At 37.8% G+C, this 19,661-nt stretch overlaps 1 long non-coding RNA gene across 12 annotated transcripts in view; it reads left to right on the forward strand.

The window, feature by feature from the left end:
- The window catches only part of LOC125330595, a 473,930-nt gene that overhangs the window by 11,719 nt on the left and 442,550 nt on the right, over nt 1-19,661 (forward strand). The window contains exon 1 of one of the 12 annotated variants that reach the window (XR_007205630.1): nt 5,557-5,628. The exons of the other annotated variants lie outside the window; for them this stretch is intronic. This is a non-coding gene — a long non-coding RNA (uncharacterized LOC125330595). Of the gene's footprint in view, nt 1-5,556; nt 5,629-19,661 lie in introns of those variants that run through there. 12 annotated transcript variants of the gene reach the window in all.

The raw sequence follows: 19,661 nt of genomic DNA on the forward strand, positions 1-19,661 counted from the left end.
AAAAATAACATGCAGACATATTGCAGTGAAACAGAAGTCTAAACTTCTGCTATGGAAGTGTAGCAGTTATGACAGGGAAACTAAAACATGAGTTTAGAGCTCATGAAGCCAAATACTTCTCTAAGATGCTGCAGCTGTGCAGACAGTGACGCATTTAAGGAGAACTTAATTCTTTCAGTGGACTTTGAAATTACTGTTAAGGCTGATTTGGGAATGAGGGAGTCCTGGAAATCCAGTTCTTGTCTCCTTATGCACAGGCTGACAACTGTTAAAGACTTTTCTCACTTTTTGAAAACAGGTCTTTATCCACTACTAGTCTTTTTTCCCATAAAATGAAAAGCCTCTGCTTTGCAAACCATCATTAAATTGTATCTCTATTGTGTAGTCACTAGCATGTTCCCTTCTGCCTGAATGCCTCCTATAGTGGCCACAGATCTATAAAACATAAGAAATGTTCATTGTACATGCATCCATAAATTCATTACTTCCTCCTCACACTCAGCTTTTATGGATATTGCATGTAACTCACTCAAGGCAGAGTCAGTATCAGAGTGCATTACTCAAATGAATTTCACCTTTTGTTTTAGCTCTGGGGCTCAAAAATACAGCATTTTCTGTTGAAATGTATCACACACCAGTGTTTGTGTTCTGGTTGTGGTTATCTCCCTTTGCACAGCCTGGAGTACAACATGCTAATGGTTACATTTATAGAACATAGCTGTAACTGCAATAAATGGTAAGGGAAGGCAATTTTCCTGAAAGACTGTGTTCTAGCCCAGATTAATGTCAAACTAAATATACTGCTTACCCTTCTCTTATCCACAGTTTCTGTCTCAAGCTGAGCGCATATTCTCTTGCAGCACTCACTCATTGCATGTCACTTTTGGAGGTAGATGTTATTTAGCAGCCTCTTGGTGAAGAGCATCTTATTAGATGGAGATGTGGATAGCAAATTATTTGGGGATAGACGGTGTACTGCAGAATTTTCTTTTCATTTTTTAAGGATATTTTGTATATGCAAAGCAACAGAATGCTTGATAATTTGAAACAGAAATGCAGAGGGATACCAGGAGAGGAGCACAAAAAGAAGGTAAACAGAAAAATACTGGCAAGAATCAGTACACCCCAGATAATTTGATCTATGATTTTTTCTAGATGATATTTCCTGTAAAGTTCTATTAATCATTGTCAAAATTTGTATTTTCCAAACTGCTTTACTTTAAGGTTTTCTGTCCCACTTCCCTCTAGTGTTTTTCTCTGCTGCCCAGGGTAACTGTAGAATCCTTGCTGAGAAAGAGGAAACAGCAGCTGCTTGGTGCATTCTTCAAGTGTCAGACACCTGCTGCTGGAGAGGTTCTCAGCCCTGTGCTCTTCACCAAGATTAGAACAAAACCAAGCAGAATTGTGCAGGCAAGACTGGGAAATAAGGAATAGTGTCTGTTAGAGAAGCAGTCCCTCTTTCTCGGCTTAGGAAAATGACTCTTCAGATTAATATGAGATTGGGAACTGAATCCAGGTTTCCTGGTCTAGTCTGATGACTAGTCCACAAACTACAAGTAGTTGTTTGGAAACTACAGTTTCTAATAAGTCTACAGTCAGACTTTGGAAAAATCATTAGAATAATTTCCAGTATTTTCACTCTAGGATCAGACTTTAGATTTCTGTTTTATTTTGCTGTGATTAGAATCAAGTAAGTGTGAAATTGTGTAGTGTGAAATCAAACTTATTCCTGTTCATAACTAATTAAGGTTGATATCCCTAACACCTGAAAACATGTTGAGATCCAAATAACAGGGAGGAAAGCCAGAAAACTAATGATTAAAATTCTACTGGTTGGATAGAGACAGTCATAGTATATATACCTGTTTAATACCCCTGCTTGTACCCATGTTTAATCTGCTGCCATGGCTGTCCTTGCTGTACTGCTCTCCAGGCATTCAATACTTGTCTTGTGAAGTGTTTGTTCTGATATTTATTTTCTTTTCCTGCTCTTACAATTTTTCAATTCTTTCCACCCTTTGGAGTCACCAGCATTGACCAGGGGTACTGAAAAGAAAATATTACTGTTCTGAAGAACATAGGCTGGATGAAATGATGGCTCTTCCCTGTCCTGATGTTCATTAGGAAATGCATAATGTACTGCTGTCATGGTGTGAATTCCCAGCACAGGGATGTGTGGACCAAAATGGCTCAGGTACCTGGAATCCTGAGCTGTTACATACAAATTCCCGATGCACAGGCTGAATTTTTTGTGCCTGAGCCATTGCGTCATTGAAAAGAATTTTCACTCCTGATTGCAGATAGCGATATTAAAGGAAAAAAATAAACTTTTCAATGTTCAATACCTCTTTAGTGCAGGTTTCTTTTGTGTGGCCCAGGGGACCCCAAAAATGTGACCATTCTTAGAGGTCTCAGTGTCAGGAAGCCATGAGCTTACACTGAAAAATAATGTAACATGGGAATTGAATATTTATATAATTTTGCTTTCGCTTGGTATACTTCTGGTAGGAAATAGTGCTTTAAAATTGGAGCCTAAAACTGCTGCTTTGACTTGAAGAATGAATATTTGCATTTAAATGAAGTAAATAGAAAGCCTGAAATTTTGCTTCCAAGGAAAACCAAAATCATCTCACAAAGAGTAATATTTTTGATTTTGCTTAATATCAGGGTTGAGCACAGAAGTTTCCATAACTCTCCTGCAAGGGCAAATATTAATGATGATTTATGAATTGTTGCTTGTATAACATGTACAGTGGAGTTTCAACAGATTTAACACAGTTTTGTTATGAAGTGTTTGTGATCTTTTTGGGCAGTCCATGAAAAGTTACCACGTGTAGGTGATGTGTAAATATTAGTCTGAAGAACTCCAGTAAGCCATAGGAAGAAGTTGAAATCACAGCTTTTGTGAGTGGCAATTAAAGATTTTTAAGTACTTGGGCTAGAGGGCCAAGATCTTATTACTTCTACCTGCTCCATCTTCTGTATGGATATTATTGTGTGGTTACAGTTTTCTCTTGACTGGATCAAGAGAATTTAGAGCTGATCTGGTTTCTGTGGGTGTGTCTCACTTCAGAGCCAGGTTTTTCTACCATTCTACATCTTGCTGAAATTTTAAAGAAATAGCATTTGGATTTCAAACCCATTTTCTCCTTTCTGAGGATCTTGATGCTTATGAGGCTGCTGTTAGCACAGAGGAGCCTGCAGGAAACAGGCAGTTCTAGCAATGAAAAGACTGTTTACGTACTGCTGCATTCCTTCCAATGTTTTCTTTTTAAATGACATAAAACTATGCTTGAGAAGGTATGTCAGGCACACTACATCTCTTCTATTTAGTTTAGCTTTCCTGTCCAAAGTGTTTAAAAGCACAAGCAATTCATCATTCACTTGAAGAGAGCTGAATACAACTGTCAGAAAACACACATTTTTTCTAAAAATCTGTATCTAAATAAGGTGTCTATCTGTTTACACACTGTTTATTGTATCAGGGTCAGAAACATAATGTTTAGAGTTCCCATCTGGTAGGATTATTTCATACTGCTCTTGGTTCAGGCAACTTCTGGTTCAATTTTGCTCAATGTTTATGTGTCAGTCATAGAATCATCAACTTTTGCAAACAAGGACAAGGGCATAGTGAGGGATTTTGCAAACAATTTTTTTTCTCTACAATATGTATGATTTTTAGAAAAATTATATAAAGAAGGCTTCACTCACATGCCTAGAAATGCATTAGAAAACTGAAATCTGACACTAGATATAAGTTATTTAGGGTCTTCCTCTTTTTTGCTAATACTAGTGAAGCTGCTGGTACTTTCTGCATTGTGAGGTCATGCTCTGCTCAAGTACAAGTCAGATTTGGACTCAAACAATTGAATTTGAACAAAGGAAGATCTAGAATATCTCCACTTTTTTTTGTCTCTTGTTGTGAGCAAGATGAGAAAGAAAAAAGTTCAGCAACTGATCTGCCCCCCAAAACAGATGCAAGAGGTTGTTTTTTTGTCATCTTTGTCTTTGGACTTCACTGCTTGAGTCAGAGGCTTTTTCATTTGACAGAATGCACTGGAAGCAAAACAAAGGTGTTGTCAGCAGAGTTCCAGATGCTGAAAATTAGTGACTGTCAGCTGATGCTTAAGCTGGGGCTCGCAGTTCCATGCACTGCACAGCAGGACAATGCACACGGTATCAATGCATTTCTTTTTTGAACTCTTTTTGACACTCTTGAGCTGTAACCTGCAGTTCAGATGAAAAGGCTGCTGTGTCTCAGCTCAGCCAAGGATGGTGAGGTCACAATTCTTCCTCCCATGAGCACCAGGAAGTTTGTATTCTGCCCAACACAGTCCAGCAACTTCAATAGAAAACCAGCCAGGGACTGTGGTGGCACTAGAATTAACAATTAACAGGAAAAACTGCCTTCTGCTCATAAATAGCAGTCTTAAGAAAATGCAGCTTGTGCTTCATGGTAACAATTGAAAGGTTTCTAGAACTTGCATGAAGAGCTATTTTGCTATAGTTGGTATGTAACTGCCTGTGCCTCTCTTTTTTGTGTAGCTAATCAGGATTTTGAGAGTCTCACAGCTACTGCCCCAAGTTTTCTGTGAGGAGAAGAAAGTCAACTGCATATGAATTTTACAATTTTTTTGTGTGAAGTGAGTTAGAATACTCTGTTACCAATTAAATGGAGAATCCTATATTTGAAATGTTTCTAGTGCATTCCAGATAGATTAGACTCTAATGACTCAGTTTTCAATAAATAAAAAAAAGTTCATTACTTATTGAAGCATTTATAAAAGAGAGACACATTTAGAATATTAACACCTAATTTGCTGAACTCTGATAAGAAGATTTTTTTACCTCACTGGCTTCTGGGACCTGATCTTGGGAGAATATGGAGTGCTGATTATGGGCTTTGTGCCTTCTTAAACTTTTTATCTCAGGAGCCAAGCCTCCTGCAATTAGGATTGGTGAAATATTGCCTTTTATTTCATAAAAATAAGTGTATACAGTATGAAATAAAACAAGAATGAGCTTTAAATCAAGTTCAATTTGAACAGAAGGACTCTTTAATCTTAAGAAAAATTCCAGTTCAATGCTCCAGAAAGAAAAAAAAAAAAAAAAAAAAAGGAACTATTATCTAGCAGTGTCATACATGTGTTGGTGTGGCTTTTAGACACTGGAAAATAATTATCAGGAATTTTCCTTCCTAACATTTCTCTGGATGCTTATATTTTTAATGAGTACTTTGACCATTTTCAAGCAAACAGGATATTTTTTTTCTCAGCACATCACGAAGACATTGATTATAACTGTAAAATAGAACTCTCTACATGATTTTCAATACTTTAAATTGAAGAAAACAGATAAATTAATTGCTGCTACAAAATAATTCCTGCTCTAGTAAAATTGGTATGGTGGGGGAGAAAACACAAGGTAGTTGCAAGGGAAAAATTACATGATGGTTTAGGGGAAGAGTGGGACAAATAGAGGGTTAACAGTTTGATTTTAATTTTTTTTTCAATATATTCCTCCTACTTTCCCCCTCAGCTGAAGATGGCTGCTTTGCAGGAGAGTGGTGCTCTCCACTGTCTGTATCTGTCTGGGCACTGACTTGGGATGATATGCAACAATATGCAGGTACATGCATGTTAACAGAATTTTTACCACAGAATAAAATGGGCCAAAAGTTTTACACTGTACATCAAAATGTCTTTTCATGTGTCCTCTTGGACAGTGAGCAGACACTTTAAAACATCAGGAATATGACAGAAATTTACACCACTCTATGGGATTCTAAAGGACCTCAGTGGATTTATGCGCTTGTAATGAGCATTGCATGAATACATGCAAAAATGACAGATGAGATTTGGATGAATTGATAATTGGGTATTCATGGAATACAAATGAATGCAAAATTTGTAGCTATGGACTTTAAAAAAATACTAGAGGACATTTATAAAAAGCAAATTTTGGACTTTCATTCCCACACAAGTTATTTCTGAATTATGCAGATATTTTTCACTTTATTTATATAATCTTGTGAGGTTTTTTCTCTGTAATTCCAACTAACATAAATTAATTTAACTAAGTTACTAAAGGGTAATATAGCTTAATGAAATAGTATTAAAAGTAGTAATATTATAGGATGATTCAGGTTGGAAGGAACATCAATCTCATCTCCAGCTGAAAGCAGGGAGAACTCTGAGGAGAGTATTTGACTACTAATGTAGTAGTCATTGTAGTAGTCATCAATAGTAGTCATGATGTAGTAGTCATCAATACTACAGAAGCTCTCTTTGCTCTTGGTAGTTAAGTCTCAACTCCAGCTGAGCTTCTGCTTTCCAAACACCATAACTTCATGCCTGGACAATCTTATGGAATTATATCTATATATCTAAAGAGGATAAAAGTAAAACTTTTAAAAGTGTAAGATGTCTGTAGAATTAGTTGAGCAGTCTAGAGACTGGATATATTGGAAACATGTTATGAACACTGTGCAAAAACAGGATGCGATTTCTTCACCAGTTCTCTTTTTAGTCCTAATATTGTTTTTTTCTGCATTTGATCTTGCAAGATTCTGAGCTTCCTGACCTAGTTTCAGTAAAATATTTTAGGCATGGGAGCAGACCATAAAAGTATAATAAGCTTTTCCCCATATTTCAATTTTATGCCTGCCTGGTTTCCTGGATCATACACGGTGCCTACAATTTTTGTGATGATTTCCAAATTTCGTGTTTGCATGTGATAGCTAGTCAATGTTTGGTTTTGATGCAACTTTTCTTTTACTCTTGTTTACATCTGGTGACTAAGATGATGCAGCAAATTTCTTCAGGGCTGAAAATTGTTAAATCTGTGTCTCCTGGTCAGCAACTCACTGATTCTCCAAGATAAAATACTTGAGAAACACAAACTATTTCACCTCAGTGTCTTACTTTTGGGGCTGCAGTTAGTGCTCCTCACTAAAATCAGGATCTGACCCAGTGTCCTCTTTTCTTTTGGAGCATTGCTCATTTGTGATGTGTCACAGAAATTACATAGCAAAATAGAAGAGATCCTCTGGGTAGTGTTTGAACTAGGCCTACTTTCACACATCTGGTTGTTTTTTGGTGTTTGGTTTTGTGGGTTTTTTAAATTTTTTCTTCTTACCTGCCAAACCATTGCTGAACTTCACGGTTATCTATTTTTTTAATGTGCTGTCTCTAAAGTGTATGATTTCTCCAGCCTTCCTGGGATCTTCACAGAATGCTATATAAATGTGAATATCCAAATGTTTAACACATTTAAACACACTTCATACAGGAGCATTCAATGGTGGTATCACTGTAAAACTGCTTCCAGAAGTCTTCAATACAACAAATAGTAATATTTTTTTCTTATATTGCTAGCACTGGTGACTGCTTTCAAATTGTCTGTACCTTTGACTCTTTTAAATAACTCTTTAAAAGATTTTCAAGGGATTTAAGGATTTTCAGTTAGTTTGACTTTATTATTGTGTTCCTTTTTACTTATACATTACATCAGTACTTTTCAGCTTGTGGTCCCACACCTGTTTCGTACCTACCTAAGGTGTCACAGGGACTGGCCACAGGCTGTCAGGCCTGAGACAGTGGAAGAAACTGGCACTCCCCATACCTCCAAATATCTAGAGAAGAATTGCCTGAGTCCCTGTGAACACTCAGCAGTCAGGTGAGAGTGAGAAGCAAGTGTATGACAAGGAGATGGCAAACCTCACCTGGAAGTCATATTAGCTCCTTACAGTTCTACAGGCAGTCAGGTAACCATTTCTTCATCAACAGCAAATAAACAGAATCCTGCACAAATAGATTAAGATCTCTGATGCCAGGAGGAGATGAAAACAGGCTGTTTCCTAACTAATTTTGAGGTGTCTCTGATTTGCGTCTTCTGGGTCTGCCAGAAGCCAAAGTTGAGGACCTGGCCCATGAATCAGGTAAAGCACTTTTGTCAGCTCTACTCCAAAAAACATTACCTTATTTGGCACAGGGGAATTATCTCTCCAGTGTCTGATCTTTCAGTGCTCAGGTGGAACAAGGGGAGTGTTCCCAGTGGTCTGAAGATTTCAGCCTTGCCTCTCCATGCACACTCTGTAAATTTTCTGTTGTTTACAACTGTGTATTTTCTTTTTTCTCCACAAGGCCTTTGTGTTCATACAGTCGTTTTTTTTCTGTTATGCTTGTTTATGCTTGTGTGGTCAAAGGAGTCTCAGTTTTTCAGTGTGATGCTAGATGTAGCAAGGTGGCAGAAATCTGAGAATGCTAACAGACAAAGAAATATGTTTTATGCATGTGCCTTGGTCGTGTAAGGACTGGGAAATGATGAGTACTTGTGACAGAGTAGGTTGAACAACACCACCCTTCTGCAGTACATTTTGCATTTGAAATGTTAATTGAAGGTTACTGGTTTACTGAAAACGTAAAGGGTATGTGCACCTTAAATGTAGGTCACACTGCTACACATGGAAACCTCTGCCCTTGCAGCTGCAGATATGCCAGGCAATCTCTCTGGGGGCAGCAGAGACAGGGTACACTTGACCTGATCTGCATAGTTCACTGGATCCAGCATCTGCGTTATGATACCAGAGTTCAAGTGCTTCATTTTTCCCTTCATTTTGTCACTTCATCGCTGCCAAAAGAGGGTAACAACTGAGTGTGAAATAAACGAATGTCTGCATATGCCAATGATTTTTTTTACAAATGCATCTGTTAGATGGTGTTTTTTTTTTTTTTTTTTTAATGGTTATTCAGGAGTCACTCAGCAGCTAAAAGGAAAAACTTTTTAAATATTTAATGTCTCTGAAATGCTCTGAGATGAAATAATCTTGTTTTTGTAGCTTTGGTTTAACATAATGGACTGTGAAAGGAGGCCAATGATTATGTGACCATTTGAGAGCCAGAATCATACCTAAAATCAAGAGTGTCAGCAAACAATGACTTGATAAAAATCATGAAGATGAAAATATAGCATAAATATCATCTATACAGAAATAAAATATGGAGTACATTGAATTTGCCTTTGAGTCAATATTAATTCAGTAAGATGAGGCTTTGCAGACTGGTGTTCTATTCATTATTTTTCTACAAAAGGATGTGGACAATTTGAGAATTTCTTTACTCTTCCTGCTCTATACTGTAATTGGATGTGCTGAGCAAAAGATCATAAATCGTCTTTTTGGTGGTCCAAAACAACAGGTACATAATGGACTTTCCCACTCTGGAGCAAGAGGTTGGCAATAAAGATGAATTTACAACTAAAAGAAAAATCAAACAAAAAAACTCCTCCAAACTTCTGTCCAAGCAATGTTTAAAATAATCCTCCAATACACCAATGCCTTTATTTATTTATTTTTCAACAGGCTTTCCTTTTTTTTGTTGCTTGTTTGGTCTTTTGCTTATTGTTATAGAATACATTCAGCTGGTTCTTGGCCTGCTTGTGCTGCAACACTAAATAAATCCCACATATTTCCTAAAATTCATTCACCACTTCTGCGGGGCCTAATTTTCCTCACCTTACTGTTGGACTTAATAAACTTTCATCACCTTTAACATGAGGAAAATGAGCCTGTGACATGGAAATTTTGATGTCTGATTTTAATTTAGTTTTTGATTGATTCTCCTTGGATAATTCATGTTTTGCATTGACAGAAGACGGTGCAGTTAAGCAGGACCAAAATAAAAATTGTTCTGCTATTTCAGCAGTTAACTTGCAGCTGTTGTGGAAATGACAGCAGAATATATTCATGAATCACCTCAGTTCCCCCAGACAATGAACAGGAACAGTACAACTGAACAATTGCTTGCAGATAATAAAACCTATATTTCCTTTCACGCACTTAAATTTCCTTTTGATTAAATAATTCCATGTTTGAGTGCAGTTCACAGGTAGGAAATGTTTATGTAAACCCCCTTGATTAGAGCAGCATCCTGGGGAATTTATCACTTCATAATTTTTAGCTTCAGTCTGTTGTCACAAAGTAAAGCTTGCTAAGTAGTCTGCACATCTAATCCTCCAAACTCTTTCACACCGGCTTTAGCATCTCTAGCTTTAGAGTAGTGCTTCAAGTTTACAAGCTGCTAATTGCTCTGGGGTGCAGCTGACTGGGTTAGATTATCAGCTGGGATTTACTGCTTGGACTCTGACAGCACGTGGGAGCACCAGTGGCCCCAGTGCTGCACCCTGCGCAGGCACCTGGAGTCTGAGACCTTTCAGCCAGAAGTCACCGACCAGACACGGATTGAGCATGGATCGTACTCCCCTGGGTGAGCACCAGGGAGCAACACCGATCAGCCTTCCAGGCAGATTATCAAATCACACATCAGTACACTTGAGATGGGAATGATTTGGACTATGTAAATCAGGTATTTGAAGTCTTTCGTACAGTCTTGGCAAAGGACCACAAGATGCTGCTGGAAGCAAGGCCACTGCCTGGGCACCACTGCTCATAGGACGGCTTTATTTTAAATTGTGCTCAGGTGTGTGTTCAGTATCCACAAAAACTTCCATGTGCAGCACTCAGTATTTCAAAGGAGCAGGCTTACAAAATCTTGGAACAACACAAAAGGCGTATTTTAACTGAATTTCTGAAAAGTTAAACAAGTATGCCAACAACACTGCAGCTTTTAAAAACTGAGTAAGAGAAGCTATAATATTTCTGGTTTTTGGTTTTCTTTTTTTTTCTGGATGGTTGCAGTCTCTTTGAGGATATTTTGTGTTCATATTGCATATTTATGAGTTGTAATGTATAAAAACACACAGAGGTAGATTGCAAAGTTTTTATTTGGTCGTTATTCATGCAGGACCCCCATAGAAATCTATGAGAACAGCATGTTTATTTGAAAGTAGAAGGTATACCTGTCTAAGGTATATATATTCTTTATTTCATTTCACATTTATTTCCTACACCATACATTGTAAATACACACTGAAACTCAAGAAATACTTAGCTAAGTTCAAATTCTACCTTTTAGAAAGGTGAGGAAATGCACAATGCAAATTACACTGGGTAACCCGGGCTCTTCTGTGCAAAGCAGTGTCACTCCTGAGCCTCTGCCCCTCCTACTTCTCCTTCTGGGGTACCAAGTGGCAGAGCCAGGCCACCAATTCTGTCTTCCTCTTCCCAGGGCTCTTTGGGAAGGGGGAATAGAAAAGCACCATGTCACTTCACAAAGCATGGCCAAATCAGTTTTCCAAGGAAGCCACTTTTGTGTTTGCATCCCAGTCCAGTTGTGCAAGAACAAGCCTAAATGGTAGGAGAGTGGTCCCCTCCTCTTCTGTGGTACACAGAAAGGAGAGATGAGGGGATATATTACTCTTTAGTTTCTGTTAAAGAGGAAAGCCTGTATCTGAATACTCAGCATGCTCTCAGACAACACGTGGAACCCAAGGACTTTTATCAGCAGTGACTCAAACTGGTGTCTGTGTGTATATATATATTTATTTATGGATAGATTTCCTTTTCCTATTGGAATCTGAATACATTTATGTGTTTCTTTAGTTGTGTCCAAAGCTCTTGATTGGAAACAGAGCTATTCTTCTTGGGAGTCTGACCTAGGCTACAAAATCGGTCAAAAGCAACACCAGTCAGCTCCTGTGTCATAACAAACTTGGGTTGAATTTATAGCAGGAAAACATGTGTATTGCTCCTGTTTGGGAGGTGTCTGTATGGATTCATCTTCTGTGGGTCTTTGGCTCAGCTGAAGCAGGTGATGAATTTTTCCAACGTTGCTTGGAGATGCCCCTGCAGTGCAAATCAACCTGGGGGTAAGATTTCTGTTTTTACCCATAGTAGCATATGAGGGCCAGTAACAAGACCTAGCCATCATCTACTTCTGAGCTAAGTAAATGCACCTGTAAGTCTTGCTGTTTGGGAGTCAATTAAAAGCCTAATTGATTATTTCTGCTTGGTATAAAAAAATATCCTTCAAATGTAAAGGTTACTGATCCCATTCATGTAGATAGAATAAAATATACAAGCATACTTTTAGATAGTGTTCACATGCTTTGCAATCTCATTGCCAAAGCACTTTTGCAATGTTTGAATCTGACCCTGCTGCCAGGGACATGGTGTATTACACTTTAACTGCACTGTTTCCATGATGCTGCTTTTTAAATAGCTGTGTATGACAGCATCTGTGCTGTAATGGAGATCACAGCTCTACACCATGTTAGTTTTCAGAAACCTCAGGGAAGTGAATTTTTGTTCCTCGGCACTTCCCCAGTTTCTTTATGTTTAATTTTGGCACAAAACAGAGTTGTACAAGAATGCTGAAACCTAACTTATCAACCTTTGTTCCTGATGAAAGCTTTCCCTGCCGGTTGAGTGAATAGGGATTGCTCACATGTGTTGTACTTACCTACCCTCCTTGTTTGTTACTATAGGTATCCCTCAGTCTTAAAGAGGTATTTTCCCTTTATATGAGAAGATAAATTACGGATCTTGCTGTTTCCTTTGGGGGAAATATATCCTTCTGCCTGTGTCTGTATGTGGCACGACCATTGTCTTGGATGCATTCAGAGGCTGTGGAGTTAGGGTTATGGCTGCAATTGGTGTGCATGGTCTAAATCAACCAAATCCTACTTGCTGCACAATTATAAGGCAATCTGAAGTTAATATCACTTTTCTTTTCAAATCTAATTTTGGTATGTGTTAAGTGTTAGTAGGAATAGGAGTTTATCTATTAAATATATGTGAATAGAAAGGAATCATGTTCCTTTCAGTACTTATTAACCAGATGTACTGTGGCATCATTCCAGGAATGACTTTATAACACCTTGAAGTTGCAATTTCTATATATGATATAATTTCTGTTTTTAGTTTGAGTTACAGAATGGTTATAGAGTGTCTTGTGGAGGCTCTAGTGACAAAGTTTAATCAAATATAAGGAAGCAGAAACTGTTATGCAGTCCAGTGCTGTTCCTGCTTGGAGATGGTAGAGCCATGTGCTTGGTCTCCTCCCTTAATAGTTGCTGCTAATAGGGCCCTCCTTTGCAAAGGGGTATCAGCCTTACAAATTCAATAGGACAATGCATTACCTAATGGAGGTGACTGATTCATTTTTCAAGAGCACAGAAGGTTAATTTTCCATTAGTAAATAATAAAACAAAGTTTACTTGACAGGGACAGATGGGAAGCTATGCAAATAAGCTTATGCAGTCAATTATATTTTGGATTTGATGAGCATATGGACAATAGACAAACAGAAGAATCCATGCCAGACAAATGAGTTGACTTCCTTAAGAAAAACGTTTACTAAGAGTTCTAAACAGAATTAAGACCATTAATGAACAAGATAAATGATATTAATGGCAACTCTAAAATGGCTGAAGTAGCTTTGTCTTTAGCAAGAAAAAATGTTATTTGGACAACAAAGACATTTTGGGAATGCAGAGAAAATGATGTACCCAGATGAGCTTGTATGTATCTGGTGGTGAAATGCAGAATGGTTTTGGTGGCCAGGAATGGTTACAGATGCTGTCAAAGTCCTTTCCCCATGTGCATCTCACACAGAGTCTGCATTTGCAGCAGTGGGTGAAGCTGCCATTTAAGCAAGGGTGAATTTCATTTCTCCTCTGAATTCCAGGCACACAAACCTGCCCAGTCAGATATCACCCACCATTTGTGTCCTGGGGATACCATTGCTGGTTCTTTTTGAAATTTATAGAGAGTGAGAAACAGCAATGAGGAGTTCAAAACTATAATCAATGCAGTAATTTTCTGAGCTAAAAGGTTTCTTAGCTTAACAACTTTTTGATTTTTTTGGGGTTTGTTTTTTGGTGTTTTTTTTTTTTTTTTTTTTTTTTTTTTTTTTTTTTGTTTTAGTATTAAATCATATTAAAGGAATTTGGGGAGGATGAAAAAGTATTCATAAATATTTCTGCAGGTTTCTGACCTAACATTTCTTTGCCTAATATTTCTCCTTGTAAATATTTTAGAATTCAATTCATCAAGTGAGGGGGAGGTAAAATATGTATATGAAAATGGAGATTAATGTTAACAGGATTTATGCTAACAAGATATATACCTACTTAAGATGTATAAACCACCTGCTTTTTGTAATATCAGGTATATTTTAATCTCATAACTTGAGAACTCATGTTTTGTTGCATTAAGATCAGTTTAATATAAACTGTGGCCCCTCTGAAGACAATATTGCATTAGTTTCGGTTTGAAACAACTATACCTTCTGCTAGAATTTAGTCTATTAAATAATACCAGGTGTGGTGATCACTCACCAAAACCCTTGTGCTTTATGGTTGCCATGCTCTGCTTTTTACAAGATGATAAAGTTTCAATTTTATCTGTAGTAGGAAATGCTCCATTTCTAGTCTCTGTCTTTTGCTAAATTTGCCAATTACTGCAAATAAAAATCAATTTTTGTAATCACAAACTGGAATTTATTGTTTATGTGATGTATTTAGCTGCAGAAAACTTTTGTTTAAAATAATCTCCTACTATAACTGCTAGAAATGGTTTTTTCATCTCCATTAAACTTCTGGCTTAGTTCATTAACATATTGTTAATTGTTGTGTGATTTAGTTTAGTTCCACATGAGTGGCACCTCTGAAGCAGAAATGATTTTTTTTATACTTATTGTTTGTCAGGAAAGAAAATCATCTAAAGTGATTGGAAAGGGAGGGAAGTATAGAATGCTTGCATTATAGCTCTATGTTTAATAGGAACAAAATATAAATACAAAAAACAAAATAAAAATTCAAGTGGAATGCCAAAAAAAGAATCTGCAAGGTAAGGCTATGGGACTTTAAATTATAAAAATGTCTTTTTTTTAGTAGTACTAGAATGTTGTCATGTGTTAGTAAAGCATAGTCCCGGAAGTGATGTTCTTGCAAAGGGGTGCTTACAGCTTCCTCTATGACTTGACAGAACCTATCAGCTGGCCAGTTTGAATATGGACAATTTTTTAAGCCACTTAAAACTGTGACCGCCTCTGTGATACACACTTAAGAATAGACAAACCCCGGGCAGAGTCTCTCTCTCTCTCGTTTCTGGTGCTGGGACAGGTGGCTGCGGGCCCCGTGTGGGGGCCAGCGGGCCCAGCCCAGGCCCTGCTCGGACCAGGCCGGGCCGGGCCACGGCCATCCTGGAGCCGATGGGCCCTGTTCCACCCACGGAACCCCCCACAGCCCTGCTGTGGGCAGCCGGAGCGGCTCTCCCCCCTCTCCACTGAGATAAGCCACATTCCAGCTGCAAGGCCTGGGTGAGATTAACCCTTTTAGTGCTGTGAAGAGCTGAAACCCTGAGGGAGGAGAAAGAGGAGATGCTTAAAGCTGAAATTCTGTTGTAAAGCTATGATATATCAGAGTATCCCATTGTAATGTCGTGAAGGCATGGGGGGTGGAGCGTTCAACTTGTACTTGAGAGCAAAAGCACCTGCACTGAGATAGGCAGATGCTGAAGCAGCTGTAATTTGATGAGAAGTTTGAACAGGGAGAGATGGAAGCGATGAGGACTCTTACTCCACATGGAAAGGGGAAGACCTCAGTTCCTAGAGATGCTCCCAGAGATAGTCCTAGAGATGAAGATGAGGAGGACCCTTTGCTCCCAGGGAAGGAGAAGGGCCTCTGTTCTTAGAGATGAAATGCTCCCAGAGATGAGTGAAGAGAACTTTTGTTTCTGAACAGCTCAACCTTAAAATTTTACCCCAGTAATTCAAGAGTGGACCCTTGAAAGCAGTTGTGGGAAAAGCTGCAAGTCAGGGAAGGGACTCGCATGCGAGCAGAGAACCAGCCCGGGCAGCTGTCTTGTTGTGATACTGTTTTCATAGCATGGGCAAGAGAGACTCCTCTTCCTAAACGGACTGAACAAGGTTATTATGGAAGTGATAAACAGACTGAACATCTCAAGGGCTGTCTTTTTACATTGTCACTGGGAGAAGGGAGAAAGGTGGGGGGAGGAGAAGTGTTCTGAAGGTGTGGTATGATTTTTTTTCCCCCCTCTTTCTTCTTTTAGGTCTGTTAATAAATTTCTTTATATTCTTTCAAGTTTGGTGCCTGCTTTGCTTTTCTCCTAATTCTTATCTCACAGAAGGTAAACAGTAATGAGTATTTTGGACCAAACCACTACAAATGTGAAATTGAAAAATCAACATTTCTATTACAATGAAGGGAGTATTTTTTAATTGTAAAAGTTTCCATTTGAAGCTTCTCAGCTTTTCTTTCCCACTGCAACCCTTACTGAGCAGGGTTGGGCTCCTCCCACATTGTGCTCCATATCCCTCAAAAGCCTCTTTTAAGAGGGAATGTTTTGTTTTGTAGTCTTTTAGCAAGATTTAGGAAACATTGCCATGAATACCTGGTTCTGAAGAATATATAGGTTTCCTCCTTAAACTTTTTCTTTACAGAAAGAAACTTTTTCTTTCTTCTTTAGTTTTGACAATAAAAATTGTGGTTTTCCAAATTCTCATGAATTGGTCAGCAGTGTTTGTGCTGACCTTCCCGTTTGCTGCTTTGGCATTGCTGTGTCTGCCAAAAATCTGCCTTTTTAGGAAAGGTGCTTCTTGGCTGATACCAAGCCTGAGATAAGAGGAGCTAGGACACAGCTCTTTCATAACTCTTAGTAGAGGTTATTGTTGTTTTTTCTTTTCTTTTTTCCCCTTAAAAGTAAAGAGCAGTGATTTTTTGGTATTTTTTGTATATTTTCCCATATTTCTCTGGCATTCTATTAGTAACACAAATTATACATTATGCACATAAATAGACACTTTTCAAAAATAACAGGAGAATACACTTGTAAATATGAAAAATCTGTAGTGAATTCTTTTTTTTTTCAATATGCTAAGCCCTTTAGGCCCTATGTTATTTGATATGATTTCTTGGAGGCTGTTAGCTTAATTGTATCTTGGAAACACACATCAAATTCATGCCTTAGCCTGTTCGTGATCTTTGTATTGAGGAAAATATATGGAGTACAGAGAAAGAGCCGATGAAAGAAGAAAGTGTTTTGAATATTAGACAAAAAAATAAATTTATTTAAATCTTTTTTAAAACCAGACATCAGAGAACATGACAGTAGAAATACACATTTTTTGCAAAAAAAATTGTTTAATGTTTGAAGCTACAAAGAAAAGAGATCCCATTCGAGCGACTTAGATGAATGCATTTATAAAAAGTAAAAAAATCAGAGTCTAAGAAGGCCTGAAATATTCTAGTCTTAAACCACTAGTAGTTGAAATTCAAACATTTTCCTAGTCTTCCTCTAGGCCTTTCAGTGACTGCTTCAGCAAGTTTGGCTCCCTCCATCTCCTAGTTGGGAAAGGTCAATCTAGAGTGTTAGAGACAATTATTGTATTTAAGTGAATATCTGTGGTATTTTCTTTAAAGACTTGGTTGTTTTGTGGGTCTAAAGGAAAGGACCTCAAAAAAGAAATTATTATAGCCGAGAATGGATTCTAAATGCATATTAATGGAGATTAATAAAAATAACTGTGCTCATAGAAGGTCTGAAAAGAAATTAGTTTCTTTTGGTGAGTTTTAGAGTAGACATCAGACTGGGGGACCTCACAGATAGCAGGTGGTGAGGCTGTCACTTCTTAAGAAGCCTGAAAGGTTTTTCCTGTCTAGGCTCACTTGTTCCTGCCCTCCCTTTTGGGGGGATTTTTGCACAAAGAGAACTCTGATCCAGATTTGGACACAAACCTCAGCACTGGCACTGTTGAGTGGGTGCTGAGTGAGTGAGTAGCAGAGGGGAACGCTCAGCGCCTCTTGTGCTGGCTGTGATGCTGGAGTAAATCTAGCAAGAAGCTGTGCTGTGTCAGTGCATGGTTTATCTGCTGGGGTTCTGTTTAGTGTAGTCTGCTCCTCCAAAGTGTTGGCATTTATTTGATCTAGAGGATTTATAATAAAAATGAGCCACCCAGAAAATATGATCAACTTGTCAAGAAACCTAGGACCTGAACTCCCTCCTGGGGATGCTCACTTAGAGTTTACCTACAAGGGAAACTGTTTAGCTCGGTATATGAAGCATTTTCATTTCAGTATATAAGTGTTCACATAAGAAGTCTGTTCAGGATAGCACTCTCCCCTTACATTTGCATCTTCCTTTAAATCCAGTTCCTTGTGTAAATAGGCCCTTGGAACATCACTTACAAGTGAGGAGCATTCCTTTTTTGTGAGGCATCCAAAATCCTGTGATATGTTGTTTAAAAGATTAATTGGATTCAAAGCTGTTTCAGCTGAGTTTTAGCTCTGGCTCTACTTAATGCAGGAAGGTATCCTAGAAGTAGATTTTTGCTGAACACATGCATATAAGAGCATAAAACATATCTAGACCAAGGGTGAATGGAATAAATTAAGTAGAATGTATATGTGAAAATAATGAAAAAAAATGGAGTGGAGTGATGGCTGAAGAATGGATTTTAGTATTATATGATTAAGGTTGAGTATGTATATTTTGTCTTTCGAGTGCTAAGTCAGAGAATGGAGGTCGGACTTAAACATTCATAATTATCAAACTTTGAAAGTAAATTAATATTTCACGTAATTAGTATGATATTCAAAGACAATTTATAATATTTTAAACACACGCTTTAGCTACACAGTTACTACCATTTTTTAAACTCCAGAGCTTTAATGCTGCAGGTAGCAGTTAATGCCTTCGGCTGTGTAAGGTGCTTGTGTGCAGTACTTTGTACACAGACATCTGAAAATCCTTGCTAATGACATGTTGCTGCACATTGTACTGGCATCTGTAAAAATTATCTAATGCTTATCTCTCAGCTTTGTAAACCCTATGTGAATGTATCTTTGATGGAAAGCATGACTAAGCCAGTGGCTTTACTGATCCTAATTTAAAGAGTCAATATTTAGATGTTGTAGTTAGGGTTTTAGAAAGGCTTGAAGGCTGATAACAAAAATTGTGTTACTCTAAAGAGACAGGAGTGAAAATAGATGCTGGAATACTAGTGACTAATGTAGGGGTAGTATGGGAGAAAGACAATCCTGGGGATATAGAGTTCTGAAGAATCAGGAAATGCTAGAATTCTCATGTGGGTGCAGAGACTTATGTACTGCTGAGGAGCCAGAGAGTGATGTAAGGCACAAATAAATTTAGCAAATGCAAGAATGTTTATTACCTTCACATGCAAATGAAACATCATTTATTTAACCAGTTTTTGATGTCTGTAGTAGTGTGTATACTGTGTTTTATATGGTTCCTGTGTGGCCATAAATAAATTTTATTTAGAGCATTGGAGGGAGCTGTTATTAACAGAGTTACTCACAGCCAACATCAATTATCTCTGGTACTCTACAAATACTTATTTATGGTTACAATAAAATATTCTTGGGGAAGTGCAGTTCTGTAAAGCTACCTAGAATACCTAGCATGGGGATTTCATCTTCTAGAATAAAGCCACTGTTGTACATGACAAAAATATGGAGAATCAGTGAGTTGCTGAATAACCCCCAAAGTGTTCACTCTTATGAGTTAATGTGTGCTGTCATTTGTCTTAGGGCATGGGCCTCTCCTCTCATGAATAAATCTCACAAGTAGAATACCTTTGTAAGGAGAAAAAGGTATAATAATTTGGAATGTGGTACTATAGATTTTCTTTTAAAAAATTGGATAGCTAAGGTTCTTCAGCAAACTGATTATAGATATTCCTTCTAATTAGTCTGTTTTTTCTCCACTTTGGTCAGAG

The sequence above is a fragment of the Corvus hawaiiensis genome, chromosome 10 (genome assembly GCF_020740725.1).
Source record: "Corvus hawaiiensis isolate bCorHaw1 chromosome 10, bCorHaw1.pri.cur, whole genome shotgun sequence".
In the NCBI taxonomy this organism is placed as follows: Eukaryota; Metazoa; Chordata; class Aves; order Passeriformes; family Corvidae; genus Corvus; species Corvus hawaiiensis.